At 40.3% G+C, this 19,294-nt stretch overlaps 1 pseudogene; it reads right to left on the reverse strand.

Annotated features, from left to right (window-relative positions):
* Nucleotides 1-12,603: 12,603 nt before the first annotated feature.
* LOC127490746 (voltage-dependent anion-selective channel protein 2-like) lies at nt 12,604-13,921 on the reverse strand (annotated as a pseudogene).
* Nucleotides 13,922-19,294: the final 5,373 nt, after the last annotated feature.

Genomic DNA, 19,294 nt, shown 5'->3' on the forward strand with positions numbered 1-19,294 from the left:
GCCGGCCGGCAGTGTACTGCTCCCCCTCGGAAGTGGGGAAAGTGGCAGGGGGAACCGCCCTTCCACGGAGGTGGAAGGGACGGTACCCAACCCGGGAAGAACCAGCAGTAAACCCGGGAAGGGACGAGCAGACAAAAGAACAGCGCAGGGTCCTGTGTCGTTCCTCCGCGAAGAGGGGGAGCGACATAATGGTGCCGTGACTCAGATAGGAAACCTAGCCAGGGTCCTGTGTCGTTCCTCCGCGAAGAGGGGGAGCGACAAATAATCAAGCTCAAAAGTAAAGATGCAAGCACATGAAATAAGAAATACTCAGTTTCAAACAATAGAGAGAAAATTAAACATCTTTCATCAACAGTGGATAGTAATAGTCATGTGAGTTGTGATCTAGGAGCCCTTATGCATTCATTCTCTCTGAAGCACAGGAGACTTGACCTCTGGATAAAGGAGACCAAGGGCTGGAACTGAGAGTCTAATATCAAACTTCCAGACATGAAAGGGAGGCCTATTAAAAGGAGGCTGAGGCCGGCACAGTGGCTCACTTGGTTAACCCTCCGCCAGTGGTGCCAGCATCCCATGTGGGCGCTAGCTTCTAGTCCCAGTTGCTCCTCTTCCAGTCCGGCTCTCTGCTGTGGCCCAGGAAGGCAGTGGAGGATGGTCCAGGTGCTTGGGCCCCTGCACCTGCATGGGAGACCAGGAAGAAGCATCTGGCTCCTGGCTTCAGATCGGCACAGTGCCAGCCATGGTGGCCATTTGGGGGTGAACCAACGGAAGGAAGACCTTTCTCTCTGTCTCTCTCTATCACTCCCTACAACTCTACCTGTCAAGTAAATTAAAAAAAAAAAGGAGGCTGAGAAAAACTGTATCCATTGTCCTTTCTTAGTACCCAAGGAACCCTTTGCACAGTGTGAGTAGCAAAAAACAAAACAAACCAAAACAAAAAAACCAAACACAAAAAAATCCACCTTTCTAGTTTGGAGGTAAAATTTATTAGCCACCTACATAGGGAATCTTCAACAAGTTAATGCCAAATGTGTATTTTGAAAACCCTATGCATAGATTTAAAAATGTACTTCCAGGGCTGCCGCTGTGGCACAGTGGGTTAACGCCCTGGCCTGAAGTGCCGGCATCCAATATGGGCGCCGGTTCAAGACCAGGCTGCTCCACTTCATGTCCAGCTCTCTGCTATGTCCCAGGAAAGCAGTAGAGGATGGCCCAAGTCCTTGGGCCCCTGCATCCATGTGGGAGACCCGGAAGAAGCTCCTGGTTCCTGGCTTTGGATCGGCACAGCTCTGGCCGTTGCGGCCATCTAGGGAGTGAACCATCGGATGGAAGACTCTCTCTCTCTCTCTCTCTCTCTCTCTGCCTCTCCTCTCTGTGTAACTCTGACCTTCAAATAAATAAATAAATCTTTTAAAAATGTATTTTCATCCAAATGAATGTATTTTTTAATTTCATTTTTTCAGAAACATTCTTGAAGTACTTTTTTTTTTTTCAAGCAGAGTGGACAGTGAGAGAGAAACAGAGAGAAAGGTCTTCCTTTTGCCTTCCAATGGCCGCTGCAGCCAGTGCACTGCAGCCAGCGCACCGCGCTGATCCGATGGCAGGAGCCAGGTACTTATCCTGGTCTCCCATGGGGTGCAGGGCCCAAGAACTTGGGCCATCCTCCACTGCACTCCCTGGCCATAGGAGAGAGCTGGCCTGGAAGAGGGGCAACCGGGACAGAATCCGGCGCCCCTACTGGGACTAGAACCAGGTGTGCCAGTGCCACAAGGTGGAGGATTAGCCTAGTGAGCCACGGTGCCGGCCTCGAAGTACTCTTATATTTTAAATGATGAAGGCAGGATTAGAAAATCTAAAATTATCTTCAGGTTTAAGTTTTCCTGAAGTAACAAGTTTGCCTTTTCTTATGAAATTGATATCCAAACAAACAGAATTCCTTCGTTTTTTGAGAAAATGATAGTGAAGCTAAAAGAAAAAAAATTAAATAAATTATAACAGTTGTATAGAATTCTATGGCCAGGTTAAGAGCTTAAGGTTTTGAGACTCTTAGGTAAATGGGAACAACCCAACTTGACATTGTCAATAGATGTAAAAAAATTAGAAAAAGATAAAAGCTTAACAATCTTAGGGATTGTTACTTTAAATGTTTTAAGTAACTAAAGAAAGAATAACATCTTAGAAAAGAATAAGATAACACAAAAGGAATTCTCAGGATATTGACCAATAAAAAGAGAAAAAGCGCAGGAAAAAGTAGAGAAAGAAAAAAAGCATGACTTCTTGAATTAAAAAAGTTTCCACTAAGGGACTGTGCTATGGCACAGTGGGTTAACGCCCTGGCCTGAAGCACTGGCATCCCCTATTAGTGCCGGTTTGAGACACAGGTGCTCCACTTCCAATCCAGCTCTCCGTTATGGCCTGGGAAATCAGTAGAAGGTAGCCCAGGTGCTTGGGCCCCTGTGCCCTGTGAGAGATCTGGAAGAGGCTCCAGACTCCTGGCTTCAGATTGGCGCAGCTCTGGCCTTTTCAGCCAATTGGGGAGTGAACAATCGGATGGAAGACTTCTCTCTCTCTCTCTCTCTCCCCCCTCTCTCTGTGTAACTCATTCAAATAAATAAATAAATCTTTTTTTTATTGTGATGCCTCTGGTTTTATTTTTATTTTATTTTTTAACTAAAATTTAATGAATATAAATTTCCAAAGTACAGAATATTGATTACAATGACTTCCCCCCCATAAAGGCCCTCCAACCCGCAACCCTGCCCTTATCTACTCCCTCTCCCCTTCCATTCATGTCAAGATTCATTTTCGATTCTCTTTATATACAGAAGATCAGTTTATCTTACATTAAGTAAAGATTTCAACAGTTTGCTCCCACACAGAAACATAAAGTGAAAAATACTGTTTGAGTACTAGTTATAGCATTAAATCTCAATGTACAGCACACTAAGGACAAAGATCCTACATGAGGAGTAAGTGCACAGTGACTCCTGTTGTTGACTTAACAAATTGACACTCTTATTTATGGCATCAGTAATCACCCTAGGCTCTTGTCATGAGCTGCCAAGGCTATGGAAGCCCCCTGGGTTCACTGACTCTGATCATTTTTAGACAAGGCCATGGTCAAAGTGGAAGTTCTCTCCTCCCTTCAGAGAATGGTACCTCCTTCTTTGATGACCTATTCTTTCCACTGGGATCTCACTCGTGGAGGTTTTTAATTTAGGTTGTTTTTTTTCCCCCAGAGTGTCTTGGCTTTCCATGCCTGAAATACTCTCATGGGCATTTCAGCCGGGTCCGCATGCCTTAAGGGCTGATTATGAGGCCAGAGTGCTGTTAGGACATTTGCCATTCTATGGGTCTGCTGTGTATCTCACTTCCCATGTTGGACCATTCTCTCCCTTTTTTATTCTATCAGCTAGTATTTGCAGACACTATTCTTGTTTATGTGCTCCCTTTGACTCTTAGTCCTATCATTACGATCAATTGTGAACAGAAATTGATCACTGGGACTAGTGAGATGGCATTGGTACATGCCACCTCGATGGGATTGAATTCGAATCCCCTGGTATGTTTCTAACTCTACCATTTGAGGTAAGTCAGCTTGAGCATGTCCCGAATTGCACATCTCTTCCCTTTCTTATTCCCACGCTTATATTTAACAGTGATCACTTTTCAGTTAAGTTTCAACACTTAAGAATAACTGTGTGTTGATTACAGTATTCAAACAAAAGTATTAAGTAGAACAAACAAAGAAAATACTAAGAGGGATAACATATTAAGCTGCTCATCAACAGTCAGGGTGAGGGCTGATCAAGTCACTGTTTCTCATAGTGTTCATTTCACTTTAACAGGTTTCCTTTTTGGTGCTCAGTTAGTTGTCACCTATCAAGGAGAACAAGTGGTATTTGTCCCTTTGGGATTGGCTTATTTCACTCAGCATAATGTTTTCCCAATTCCTACAGGGATCACTTTTCAGTTAAAATTTAAACACCTAAGAATAATTGTGTGTTAATTACAGAGTTCAACCAATGGTACTGGAACAACAACAAAAAAAAACTAAAATGGATAAAGTATTACATTGTACATCAACCGTCAGGACAAGAGCTGATCAACTCACTGTTTCTCACAGTGTCCATTTCACTTCAACAAGTTTCCCCTTTGGTGCTCAGTTAGTTGTCGCCAGTCAGGGAGAAGATATGATATTTGTACCTTTGGGACTGGCTTAATTCACTCAGCATGATGTTTTCCAAATTCCTCCATCTTGTTGCAAATGACTGGGTTTCGTTGTTTTTGACTGCTGTATAGTATTCTATAGAGTACATGTCCCATAATTTCTTTATCCAGTCTACCGTTGATGGGCATTTGGGTTGGTTCCAGGTCTTAGCTATTGTGAATTGAGCTGCAATAAACATTAATGTGCAGACTGCTTGTTTGTTTGCCAATTTCATTTCCTTTGGGTAAATCCCAAGGAGTGGGATGGCTGGGTTGAATGGTAGGGTTATATTCAGGTTTCTGAGGAATCTCCAGACTGACTTCCATAGTGGCTTAACCAGTTTGCATTCCCACTTTATTTAATGAATATAAATTTCCAAAGTACAGCTTATGGATTGCAATGGCTTCCCCCCCATAATATCCCTCCCACCCGCAACCCTACCCTTTCCCACTCCCTCTCCCCTTCCATTCACATCAAGATTCATTTTTGATTATCTTAATATACAGAAGATCAGCTTAGTATACATTAAGTAAGGATTTCAACAGTTTGCTCCCACACAGAAACATAAAGTGGAAAATAATAGATGATTTTTTAAATGATGATGAAATCAGATCAGACCTATTGTCATGTTTAATCCCAGTGAGAATCAAGTTGGGAATTGATAATTTCTTCTTTTTTTTTTACAGAAGATCAGTTTAGTATACATTAAGTAAAGCTTTCAACAGTTTGCACCCCCATAGAAACACAAAGTGAAATATACTGTTTGAGTACTCGTTATAGCATTAAGCCTCAATGTACAGCACATTAAGGACAGAGATCCTACATGAGGAGTAAGTGCACCGTGACTCCTGTTGTTGACTTTACCAATTGACACTCCTGTTTATGGCATCAGTAATCTCCCTATGTGCCAGTCATGAGTTTCCAAGCCTATGGAAGCCCCTTGAATTCTCCGACTCTTATCTTGTTTAGACAAGGTCATAATCAAAGTGGAGGTTCTCTCCTCCCTTCAGAGAAAGGTACCTCCTTCTTTGAAAACCTGTTCTTTCCACTGGGATCTCACTCACAGAGATCTTTTTGCCAGAGTGTCTTGGCTTTCCATGCCTGAAATACTCTCATGGGCTTTTCAGCCAGATCCGAATGCCTTTAGGGCTGATTCTGAGGCCAGAGTGCTATTTAGGACATCTGCCATTCTATGAGTCTGCTGAGTATCTCACTTCCCATATTGGATCACCCTCCCCTTTATTTATTCTATCGGTTAGTGTTAGCAGGTACTAGACTTGTTTATGTGCTCCCTTTGACTCTTAGTCCTTTCATTATGATCAATTGTGAACTGAAATGGATCACTTGGAATAGTGAGATGGCATTGGTACATGCCACCTTGATGGGATTGAATTGGAATCCCCTGGTATGTTTCTAACTCTACCATTTGGGGCAAGTCAGCTTGAGCATGTCCCAAATTATACATCTCTCCCCTCTCTTATTCCCACTCTTATGTTTAACAGGGATCACATTTCAGTTAATTTTCAACACTTAAGAATAACTGTGCATTAATTACAGAATTAAACCAGTCATATTAAGTCGAACAGACAAAAAAAATACTAAGAGGGATAATGTATTAAGTTGTTCATTAACAGTCAGGGCTATGCTGATCAAGTCACCATTTCTCACAGTGTCCATTTCACTTCAGGAGGTTTCCTTTTTGGTGTTCAGTCAGTTGTCACTGATCAGGGAGAACATATGGTATTTGTCCCTTTGGGACTGGCTTACTTCACTCAGCATGATGTGTTCCAGATTCCTCCATTTTGTTGCAAATGACTGGATTTCGTTGTTTCTTACTGCGGTATAGTATTCTAAAGAGTACATATCCCATAATTTCTTTATCCAGTCTACCGTTGATGGGCATTTAGGTTGGTTCCAGGTCTTGGATATTGTGAACTGTGCTGCAATAAACATTAGGGTGCAAACCGCTTTTTTGTTTGTCAATTTAAACTCCTTGGGGTAAATTCCAAGGAGTGGGATGGCTGGGTCGAACGGTAGGGTTATATTCAGGTTTCTGAGGAATCTCCAGACTGACTTCCATAGTGGCTTGACCAGTTTGCATTCCCACCAACAGTGGGTTAGTGTCCCTTTTTCCCCACATCCTCGCCAGCATCTGTTGTTGGTAGATTTCTGTATGTGAGCCATTCTAACCGGGGTGAGGTGAAACCTCATTGTGGTTTTGATTTGCATTTCCCTGATTGCTAGCGACCTTGAACATTTTTTCATGTGTCTGTTGGCCATTTGGATTTCCTCTTTTGAAAAATGTCTATTGAGGTCCTTGGCCCATCTCTTAATTGGGTTGTTGGTTTTGTTTTTGTGGAGTTTCTTGATCTCTTTGTAGATTCTGGTTATTAACCCTTTATCTGTTGCATAGTTTGCAAATATTTTTTCCCATTCTGTTGGTTGTCTCTTCACTTTCCTGACTGTTTCTTTTGCAGTACAGAAACTTCTCAATTTGATGCAATCCCAATAGTTGATTTTGGCTTTGACTGCCTTTGCCTCCCGGGTCTTTTCCAGAAATTCTTTGCCTGTGCCAATATCTTGAAGGGTTTCTCCAATGTTCTCTAATAACTTAATGGTGTCAGGACGTATATTTAGGTCTTTAATCCACGTTGAGTGGATTTTTGTGTAAGGTGTAAGGTAGGGTTCTTGCTTCATGCTTCTGCACGTGCAAATCCAGTTTTCCCAGCACCATTTATTGAATAGACTGTCCTTGCTCCAGGAATTGGTTTTAGATCCTTGATCAAATATAAGTTGGCTGTAGATGTTTGGATTGATTTCTGGTGTTTCTATTCTGTTCCATTGGTCTATCCATCTGTTTCTGTACCAGTACTATGCTGTTTTGATTACAACTGCCCTGTAGTATGTCCTGAAATCTGGTATTGTGATGCCTCCAGCTTTGTTTTTGTTGTACAAGATTGCTTTAGCTATTCGAGGTCTCTTGTGCCTCCATATGAATTTCAGCATCATTTTTTCTAGATCTGCGAAGAATGTCTTTGGTATCTTGATTGGGATTGCATTGAATCTATAAATTGCTTTTGGGAGAATGGACATTTTGATGATGTTGATTCTTCCAATCCATGAGCATGGAAGATTTTTTCCATTTTTTGGTATCCTCTTCTATTTCTTTCTTTAAGATTTTGTAATTCTCATCATAGAGATCTTTTACGTCCTTGGTTAAGTTTATTCCAAGGTATTTTATTATTTTTGTAGCTATTGTGAATGGGATTGATCTTAGTAGTTCTTTCTCAGTCATGGCATTGTCTGTGTATACAAAGGCTGTTGATTTTTGTGCATTGATTTTATATCCTGCCACTTTGCCAAACTCCTCTATGAGTTCCAATAGTCTCTTAGTAGAGTTCTTTGGATCCTCTAAGTACAGAATCATATCGTCTGCAAAGAGGGATAGTTTGACTTCTTCCTTCTCGATTTGTATCCCTTTAATTTCTTTTTCTTGTCTGATGGCTCTGGTTAAAACTTCCAGAACTATGTTAAATAGCAGTGGTGAGAGTGGGCATCCCTGCCTGGTGCCAGATTTCAGTGGAAATGCTTCCAACTTTTCCCCATTCAATGGGATGCTGGCTGTGGGTTTTTTATAAATGGCTTTGATTATATTGAGGAATGTTCCTTCTATAGCCAATTTGCTTAGAGTTTTTATCATGAAAGGGTGTTGAATTTTATCAAATGCTTTCTCTGCATCAATTGAGATAATCATATGGTTTTTCTTTCGCAGTCTGTTAATGTGGTGAATCACATTGATTGATTTGCGAATGTTGAACCATCCCTGCATACCAGGGATGAATCCCACTTGCTCTGGGTGCATGATTTTCCTGATGTGTTGTTGTACTCTATTGGCCAGAATTTTATTGAGGATTTTTGAGTCTATGTTCATCAGGGATATTGGTCTGTAATTTTCTTTCAGTGCTGCATCTTTCTCTGGCTTAGGGATTAAGGTGATGCTGGCTTCATAGAAAGAATTTGGGAGGATTCCCTCTTCTTCAATTGTTCTGAATAGTTTGAGAAGAAATGGGATTAGTTCTTCTTTAAATGTCTGGTAGAATTCAGCAGTGAATCCATCTGGTCCTGGGCTTTTCTTTGTTGGGAGGGCCTTTATTACTGTTTCAATTTCTGTTTCAGTTATGGGTCTATTTAGGTTTTGTATGTCTTCATGGTTCAATTTAGGTAGATTGCATGTGTCCAGGAATCTATCCATTTCTGATAGGTTTTCCTGTTTGTTGGCATACAGGTCCTTGTAGTAATTTCTGATGATTCTTTTTATTTCTGTGGTGTCTGTTGTTACGTTTCCTTTTTCATCTCTGATTTTATTGATTTGGGTCTTTTCTCTTCTTTTTTTAGTTAGTTGGGCCAATGGGGTGTCAATTTTGTTTATTTTTTCAAAAAACCAGCTTCTCGCTTGGCTGATTTTTTGTAATTTTTTTTGGATTCAATCCTGTTAATTTCTTCTCTGGTTTTAATTATTTCTCTTCTCCTACTAGATTTGTGTTTGGTTTGCTGCAGTTTTTCTAGGTCCTTGAGGTGCGCTGAAAGCTCATTTATTTGGTACCTTTCCAATTTCTTGATATAGGCACCTATTGCTATAAATTTGCCTCTCAATACTGCTTTTGCTGTATCCCATAAGTTTTGATATGTTGTGTTGTTGTCTTAATTTACTTCCAGAAAGTTTTTGATTTCTCTTTTGATTTCTTGAATGACCCAGTGTTCATTCAGGAGCATGTTGTTCAGTCTCCATGTGTTTGCATACTTTCTGGGGTTTCCTGAGTTGCTAATTTCCAGCTTCATTCCGCTGTGGTCTGAGAAGCTGCATGGTATGATTCTAATTCTTTTAAATTTGCTGAGACTTGCTTTATGGCCTAGTATGTGATCAATCCTAGAGAAGGTTCCATGCACTGCTGAGAAGAATGTGAAGTCTGTAGATGTAGGGTTGAAAGTTCTGTAGATATCTGTTAGATCCATTTGGGCAATAGTGTCAATTAAATCTGCTGTTTCCTTGTTGATCTTCTGTCCGGATGATCTGTCTATTTCTGAGAGTGGAGTATTGAAGTCCCCCAGTACTATTGTATTGGAATCTAAGTTTCCCTTTAAGTCCCTTAACATATCTTTTAAATAGACCGGTGCCCTGTAATTAGGTGCATATACATTTATAATAGTTACATCTTCCTGTCGAATTGAACCCTTAATCATTATATAGTGTCCCTCTTTGTCTCTCTTAACAGTTTTTGTATTAAAGTTTATTTTGTCTGATATTAATATGGCTACACCTGCTTTTTTTTGGTTTCTGTTGGCATGGAATATCTTTTTCCAACCTTTCACTTTCAGTCTGCATGCCTCTTTGTTAGAGAGATGTGTTTCTTGTAGGCAACAAATAGTTGGGTTGTGTTCTGTGAGCCAGTCAGCCAAACGGTGTCTTTTAACTGAAGAATTCAGACCATTAATGTTCAATGTGACTATTGATACCTAGTGACTTTGCCCTGCCATTTTCCCGGAAATATTTTCTAGTATATGCTTTGAGCTTCCCATGCTCTTTTACTGGTAGGTGTTCTTCCTTTCCCTTCTTTCATATTGATGGCCGTGTTTCTGTGTTTCTGAGTGTAGCACATCTTTAAGTATCTTTTGCAGGGCCGGACGAGTGGCCACAAAGTCTTTCAATTTCTGTTTGCTATGAAAGGTCTTTATTTCACCTTCATTCACAAATGAGAGCTTGGCAGGATATAATATTCTGGGCTGGCAATTTTTCTCTCTTAGCACCTGTGCTATGTCTCACCATTCCCTCCTAGCCTGTAGTGTTTCTGATGAGAAGTCTGCTGTGAGTCTGATTGGAGATCCTCTGAGAGTAATCTGACATTTCTCTCTTGCACATTTTAGGATCTTTTCTTTATGTTTCACTGTGGTAAGTTTAATTACCACGTGTAGTGGTGCGGATCTCTTTTGGTCATGTTTATTGGGGGTTCTATGAGCTTCCTGTACTAAGATGTCTCTGTCCTTCTTCAAACCTGGAAAGTTCTCTGCTCGTATCTCACTAAAAAGGCCTTCTAATCCTTTCTCTCTCTCCATGCCTTCAGGAACTCCTAGAACTCGAATGTTGGTTTTTTTAACAGTATCCTGTAGATTCCCAACAATATTTTTTAGGTTTCTAATTTCCTCTTCTTTTCTTTGGTTTGACTGTATGTTTTCCTGTGCTCTATCTTCTAAGTCCGATATTCTCTCTTCTGCTTCACCCATTCTGTTTTTAAGGCTTTCTAATGTGTTTGTCATTTGATCTATTGAGCTCTTCATTTCATTTTGATTTCTCTTCGCTATCAAACTTTCCTGTTCTACTAGTTTCTGAGTTTCATTTTGATTCTTCCTTAAAATTTCATTTTCACGAGAGAGATTTTCAATCTTGTCCAATAAGGATTTCTGTAGTTCAAGGATTTGCTTTTGAAAACTTCTAAATGTTCTTATCATAAATTTTTTGAAATCCGTATCTTGCATTTCTTCTATCTCATCATCTTCATAATCTTGGTTTGGGGTGTTTTGTTTATTTGGAGGCATCATAGTGTCATTGTTGATCTTGTTCCCTCAATTTCTGTGTTTGTTACTTGGCATAGTTAATTCTTCTTGCGTCACTGTGCGTTTTTTTATTATTATTATTATTATTTTATACTATGTCCATGTTAAGTGGACTGCCTGCTGTTGGAGGAGCCTTGGAGGCTTGAGATGGGTGCGGCCTGAGAGCTCTGCTTGGTTCTTCCTGGTTAAGGGTGTGCAAAGGTGACACCCTCAGGTTATGCGTGGTAAATCTCTCTCTTTTTATTTATTTATTTATTTTATTTATTCAGGGGGTAAGTAACACCGCACGGCAAGGCTGTGCAGAATTGATGGTATTTAGCTTCCAGTCTCTGGCTTCTACCCACAGAGTTCGTTTAGGCTCCTCTTGACTCCCACTGGGTTGCCTAGGCTACTGAATTGTAGTGACTCAGTTCCTTAGCTCTCCACTGTTGATATGTAAATCCAGAGAGGGGGCCTGCTCTTTGTCTCTTGTGAATTCTTCAAGCCTTGCAGCCTTGCAACCTTTGCAAGGTTAGGGGGAAGAGAAACCCCTAAGCTTTTTTTCCCTTCTTTCCGGTAGTGAGTTTGCTGCACTTTCCGGCCCCCCTCTAGATTCTGACCCCCGTTTCCCCACCAATGTCTCGGGTTATTGAGCTCACCTCCTCTTCCAGCACCGATGTGTGGACTCGGAGCCCTGGACGTCCCAAGTCTCCCCGCTGTTGTCTGTGTGGCATGCACTCCCTTTCGAGCACTGGCGCGCAGACTCTGCGGCTCCCGCGGCTCAGTCCCGCGGCTCAGCTTCCGCGTGGTGGGCGACCTTGTTCTCCCAGTAGGTCCTCCGATTCACAGCCACTTGATCCAGAAGAGTTTCCTCTGCAATATTTTCCTGGTTCTTTTTTCTGAGGCTACCGTAACTTCCCTTTTATTAAACTAAATTTTCCCGGACTATCGGTGTGCGCCCTCACTATTCCGCCATCTTGGCTCCGCCCTCAAGACTCATTTTCAATTCTCTTTATATACAGATCAGTTTAGCATACATTAAGTGAAGATTTCAACAGTTTGCTCCCACACAGAAACATAAAGTGAAAAATACTGTTTGAGTACTAGTTATAGCATTAAATCTCAATGTACAGCACACTAAGGACAAAGATCCTACATGAGGAGTAAGTGCACAGTGACTCCTGTTGTTGACTTAACAAATTGACACTCTTGTTTATGGCCTCAGTAATCACCGTAGGCTCTTGTCATGAGCTGTCAAGGCTATGGAAGCCCCCTGAGTTCACTGACTCTGATAATTTTTAGACAAGGCCATGGTCAAAGTGGAAGTTCTTTCCTCCCTTCAGAGAAAGGTACCTCCTTCTTTGATGACCCGTTCTTTCCACTGGGATCTCACTCACGGAGATCTTTCATTGAGGTTTGGTTGGTTTTTTTTTTTTTTTTTTTTTTTTTTTTTGTTTGTTTGTTTGTTTTTTCCAGAGTGTGTTGGCTTTCCATGCCTGAAATACTCTCATGGGCTTTTCAGCCAGATCCGCATGCCTTAAGGGCTGATTCTGAGGCCAGAGTGCTGTTTAGGACATCTGCCATTCTATGGGTCTGCTGTGTATCTCACTTCCCATGTTGGATCATTCTCTCCCTTTTTTACTCTATCAGCTAGTATTTGCAGACACTATTCTTGTTTATGTGATCCCTTTGGTTCTTAGTCCTATCATTATGATCAATTGTGAACAGAAATGGATCACTGGGACTAGTGAGATGGCATTGGTACATGCCACCTTGATGGGATTGAATTCGAATCCTCTGGTATGTTTCTTTTTTTTTCACAGTTTTCATAAAGGTCTATTTCATTATTGGTGGGTAGTGCATTTAACAGTTAAATACATTTAAATAATGTGCAGGTGGCTGCACGACTGCAGTGTTGGTAACTAGAGAGAGAACCAATTCAACTAGAAACCAGCAAACAAGTGACTGTCTAAATACTTAAAATACAGCTCTTGTCTAGATCATCCTCTGTTTTGATCACCTTCATGGGGGAGAAGTCTGCTGGTCACAATGGAATATATTAAGGCCAAATCTTCAGATATCCATTCCCAGAGGTTTCTTTCAGCTGGATTAAGCCTCCAACTCCAGGGCAAGCTCAAGTTTGTGGCCTCCAGCATTAATGCTCTTCCCATCTACCAGAGCAGACAGCGTGAGCTTCACTCCAGGCCTCAGAGTCTGAGTGTAGCCCACTCCAATTAAACTAGAGTTGTTGACTTTTGCAGAAATGGAAGCAGTGGGATCCAGCTGATATTTCGCTGCAATGCCAAAACGAGTGCAGTTGGTACCTGATGTCCAAGCAAGATTTACTGAAGTGTCAAGATCTTCACATACTTTCTGATAAATTGATCCTCCAAATTCTGTCCCATCATTGACATTAGTGTGTAGCTGGAAGTCCCCAGTCCTGTAGCCTACTGCAAAGTTATTCCTTGTCAGCTTTGATTTGGCACTGTCAAAGGTCATCTGGTACCCAGCAAGTCAGCCCTCATAACCAAAGACAGCTGAACCATGGATTGCAGGCCCAGCAAAATCAAAGTCAATGTCACAACCAAGGTTTATACACTCCCTCTTGTAAGAGGACTTGATTTTACCACTTTTCTTTCCTGTATTTGGTGAAAAGGTAGTATCAAACGTCAGCTTCAAACCTTGACAAATCTGGTCTTCAATTGCAATTTCTGTTCCCAGAGTGTTATCAGTGTTCCATTTTTCTGTGAAAGTCAGACCATACTCACACCATTTATATTTGGTCTCCAAGGTCCCAGTAACTTTACCAGTATCTGTATTAGATGAACCAGATGTTGAGAATTCCACACCACTGCAGGACTTTGTTTTCACATCCAGTTTCACCAACCCAAAACCAAATCCTTTGTTGAAAATATCTCTGGCAGCTTTGCCAAGGTCGGCGTATGATGGAGGAATACACATTGGCCACGCGCAGGGCTGTCCGTAGGTCGCCATGGCGAGGCCGCGGGGAAAGGTGATCTGGTGGTTTGAGGTGGGCTGCTGCCGCCGCTAGGCTCACAGCTGAGACGACTCGGCTCGCTCGGGATCAAGATGCAGCTCCCGCGGCTGGAGGGCGAAGTGAAGGACTCCTCTGGTATGTTTCTAACTCTACCATTTGAGGTAAGTCAGCTTGAGCATGTCCCGAATTGCACATCTCTTCCCTCTCTTATTCCCACTCTTATATTTAACAGTGATCACTTTTCAGTTAAGTTCCAGCACTTAAGAAGATTGTGTATTGATTACAATATTCAACCAAAACTATTAAGTAGAACAAACAAACAAAAATACTAAGAGGGATAACATATCAAGTTGCTCATCAACAGTCAGGGTGAGGGCTGATCAAGTTACCGTTTCTCATAGTGTTCATTTCACTTTAACAGGTTTCCTTTTTGGTGCTCAGTTAGTTGTCACCTATCAAGGAGAACAAGTGGTATTTGTCCCTTTGGGATTGACTTATTTCACTCAACATAATGTTTTCCAAATTCCTAACAGGGATCACTTTTCAGTTAAAATTTAAACACCAAAGAATAATTGTGTGTTAATTACAGAGTTCAACCAATGGTACAAGAACAAAAAAAAAATACTAAAATGGATAAAGTATTACATTGCACATCAACAGTCAGGACAAGAGCTGATCAAGTCACTGTTAGTGAAATGAAATGGACACTATAAATAAGTAAATCTTTAAAAAAATTTTCCATTGAAACTCAGAAAGTCTCAGATTTGATTTGTAAAAATCCAATAACATATAATTCTGTAATTATATGCTATTGTGCATATGCATTGCTATATGTATTGTAATAACTATGTAATTACAAAAGATACATTGGGTATGTATTGAGAAAAGGGTCAGTGAAAAAGATAGAAAAATATGTACAAGGAAAATAACCAAAATACAGCTAAACTACAATCTTGATAACAAGCACAAAATGGTTATAGAACTCCACTCTACCTGCTGTTGGAAGGATAACAGCTGACAGAGTCAGGAGACAGGAAGAAGGGAAATAAGGAAGTTCAGAAGCAAACCAGGAAGAAGGAAATGCTGCAACACACTTGGGCAGCAGTAGCCTGGTCAGTGTGTTATCACAGCTGCCACTCTGTCATCACCTCTGGGGCTGCTGCTACTGTGAGAATTCTGACCCTCGAAATTCCTCGATTTCTTGTCTTGCTCACTTGAAGTTGAGAGTCCTGGCCGTATGCATCTTACAGCCTGAGCTTGTGTTTCATGCTTTGCCAGGCTGTTAGAAAAGGCTCATAGGAAGGCTTGGATTTTGTGGTAGAGGCAGAAACTAGAAGTCAGTTTCTGACCAACATGGTTAATAGAGGAGGAATAGATGTTTGCCAAAATTCACTGGGAGAATTCCATTATTTCCATTATTTATGGAAAATAATATATGAGGTTTTTAAAATGTTACAATATAAGCAATTAAAAGCAATTACCAATGAGGAAGGAAATGGATACACTATACAGGTTTTAAACTTTCTATATTCATGTATATTTTGCATATTTTATGATTAAATTGCACTCACACATGGCCCTTATATTTAAAAAATAAATTTCAAATTGTATTTTAAAAAAAGAACTTTTGCCTTTAAGAATGAGAATTATATACTTACAGCACTTTTAAACTTTCATGGGAATAATTGATGAAAATCCTGCTTCAGCAAAACTCAAGGGAGGAGAAATCTTCCTAGGACTGTAGAGATTTCACCGTTGGCTAATCTACTTTTTTTTTTCCTTGAAATGCATTGGATTCATCTACCTTTAGAAGTTTCTTCTGTTGAAAACTCTGGATGATTTTTTCCTCCTTCTGAAGCCTGCCAGATACTTTGTAGTCAAATAAATTGTCATAAAAATTGCTGTATCTAGAGATTTTGCTATGGTAAAATTGTGGCCACTGCCTTCTTGTAGTGTACCATTCGAGGCTATACAGAGAAACTCATGAAAAATAGCAGCTTCATTATATAAGTCTTGAATTAAACATGCATCTTGGGAAGTTTAGTTTTATATATGGGTAGAGGTGTTGTGTGTTTGTGAGAGGCAGAGACAAAGACCCTCACTCAACTCTGTAAGACCAATGTAGCTATTTATATTCTAAGAGAAACAACCTGGAGCATGAAACCCCCTGAAATTTGCACTTGTACTAACAGTGTTTATCTCACACTGCAACTGACAATGTCTAGACCATAACCCAAGAAGGGAACATTAGGTATTTATTCACTGCCATTTGACATCTTCATTTATTCCTTTAGCAAACCTCTACTAGATGATTATTTGTGGCAGTTTTTTTTTTAAGATTTATTTATTTATTTGAAAGGCAGGGAGAGAGAGAGAGAGAGAGAGAGAGAGAGAGAGAGAGAGTCCTTCCATCCACAATTTCACTGACAAAATGCCTGCAGTGGCTGGAACTGGACCAGGACAAAGCCAGGACCCTGGAGCTTCATCCAGTTCTCCCACCTGGGTGCAGGGGCCCAAGCGCTTGGGCCATCTTCCGCTGCTTTCTCAGGTGCATCAGCAGGGAGATGGATCAGAAGTGGGGCAGCTGGGATTCAAAACGGTACCTGTATGGGAAGCCATCCAGGTGAGGGAAGCTCTGATATCTCAGAGGGAAGACAATTTTCAGAGTGGCATAAAGATTTGGTAGAGGAGAATTAGGGTCAGCCAAAATATAAACCTGAACTGGGTCTAAATGTTAGAAACTACAGTAGGAGATGAAAAGAGATTTTAGATAAGTAATTGATACAGCAAGAGTTCTTGTAGATTATGGGGTAATAACGTGCAAATTATTGTAAAGACATCATTGTTTGAATGGGGAGAGAAGTTGCCCACCTACAGTATGCATGACTGGATTGACAGGAGGGGATTTATAGTGCACATCAGCTGTTATTACTGCCCAGTTTCTATTCACTTGTTTCTGAGAACTGTAACCTCAGTTCCAGCTATTTTGGGGATATAGATCTTCCTCACTTCCAGTCCATTCGGTTTTTAAGAACCTGACACATAATTCATACAGAAATATAAACCTACATCCACCCACCTCCCCTACACACACACATACACACACACACACACACAGCATTCATGAGGTGGAAGCACAGGACCCTGCACCAGTCACCTGTGCCCATTCCTTCAGCAACAGGAAATGGTCAGGACAGGCATACACATCCATCCAAATGAAAGCAAAATTTAGTTGACAATTTCCAGCAAAGACATGTTCATTTTCGTTCCTGTTAGGACTGAAACCTGAGAGAATGTTGGGGTTGGAGCTCCAGGCAACCTCTTGCTACCATGTGATGCTAAATACCGAAGCCAATATGACAGAAGGCAGAGTAAAGAGATGGAGAGAAACCAACTCCTAATTATATTTTCTGGGCCCTGAATCGAGTCTCGTCATTTTATGGGCGCCAATAAATTCTCTTTTTGCCTAAGTGAATTTGATTGTATTTTCTTTTACTCGCAACCAAGAGACCAATTAAAGCAGTCTAAAAGAAGAAACCGTGGAGTGAGGAATGGAAGAATGCAAACTATTACTTATTAAGCAACTATTTTCCTCTTACCATGTAAAGCTAAGCACTGCTTTTGTTGTTGTTGTTTTGAAATAAGGTTCATAATATTCCAGGAAACCAAATGAGTGAAACTGTCAGTCCGGAAGTCTGCCTAATTTCGAATCCAATTTATTTTCCATCATGCTATTTGGGCTTTATTTTACACCAACATTACAGAAATGTGTTTCAAGGAACATTAATATTCTTTGAGATATTAATAAAGTGTATATTTCTGCTTTACAAATTCTTAGTATTAAAAAAATATTAAGTCCACTTATTGTATTTCCTTGACAAGTGGCTGAGGAATTCTGATAAGAGATCACCCACAGCATGAATTAAGGATTCACGCATTGGTGCATAGGCAATTTTTTTGAGCTACACAATGTATTGATCTACATTGTGATCTACAGTTTTTATCTAAGGATTTAAGATTGTGCACCCAACTTGTTTGGGTAATATTTTTCTATGTATTGCTATTAAAGGTTAATATCACACATGACTAGGTGGCTGACAGAAGGAATAAAAACACACTCTAAGAATTCTCAAAGAAAACAGCACAGAAAATCAGAATGATTCCAAGTGAACATGACTAACAGCAATTGTAGGCTCCCAAACACAATTGTGAGATGAATTATTTTAGACTAAATAATTAAATATTTTGGAAACTGCCATATATGAGAGTTAATAATTTTTATCATTATATTTCTTTTTAAAAATGAGAATTTTGTAATATCCTAGAGTTAAACAAAATTTTGGAACATATTTGATGATGCTGTGCTTAAAATGAAAACCTGACTCAGAAACATCATTCTTACTTTTTCACAAGTATGAGATAAAAAACACAGACATACTGTTCTCATGCAAAGAATGGATAATTTTGTACCCAATGATACTACAAAAAATCTATAATAAATATGGTTTATTTCAGATATTTTAATTATTTTTATTCTTAATTTTATAACATGCTCTAATTTCTTTAAAGAAACATGGGCTTTGTTATAAAATTGTTTCTTTTTATTTATTATTTATTTTTGCTCTTTATTTAAAAAGCAGAAAGACAGAGACAGACAAAGATCCATCTGCTTGTTCACCTCCCAGGTACCCAGGTACTCACAACATTCAGGACTAGATCAGGTCAAATACAGGAACCTGGAATTCAATCCAGATCTCCTACATAGATGGCAGGGGACACATCTACTTGAGCCATCATCTTCTGCCTCTCAGGACACACATTAGCAGGAAGCTGGAGTCAGAAACAGAGCCAGGATTAAACTCTGGCAACCCATTGTGGTATTCAGGTATCCCAAATCAGTGTTTCAACTGCTATACCAAACACCTACTCTGAGTCATAAAAATTTAAAGACATAAATAAATTAAAATTTTCTTACAGAAGTGATTTAATCTAAGACCATTTCTGCTGTCTTCTATAAATCCAAGAAGACTTTTATTTTTTGATGCTATTAGTTTTGCATGTGTAATGATGAATGCTTTTTTATTTTTATTAATGTAAAGACAACAGATTTTATGCTTTCCCTAGGTACAGCTCCAAGAAGACAGCCACACTTCCCCCATTTCCCTCCTCCCCCCTCTCAATCCACATTTCTCTCTTCCCTCTCTTCATTAGTTTTTGCAAAGACATAATTTTTTAAAATTTATTTGACAGGTAGATTTATAGACAGTGAGAGAGAGGGACAGAGAGAAAAGTCTTCCTTCTGTTGGTTCACTCCCCAAATGGCTGCTACAGCTGGCACTGTGCTGATCCGAAGCCAGGAACCAGGTGCTTCTTCCTGGTCTCCCATGCAGGTACAAGGGCCCAAGGACTTGGGCCATCCTCCACTGCCCTCCCGGGCCACAGCAGAGAGGCTGGACCGGAAGAGGAGCAACTGGGACTAGAATCCGGAGCCCATATGG

This window comes from Oryctolagus cuniculus, chromosome 6 (genome assembly GCF_964237555.1).
Source record: "Oryctolagus cuniculus chromosome 6, mOryCun1.1, whole genome shotgun sequence".
NCBI classification, from domain to species: Eukaryota; Metazoa; Chordata; class Mammalia; order Lagomorpha; family Leporidae; genus Oryctolagus; species Oryctolagus cuniculus.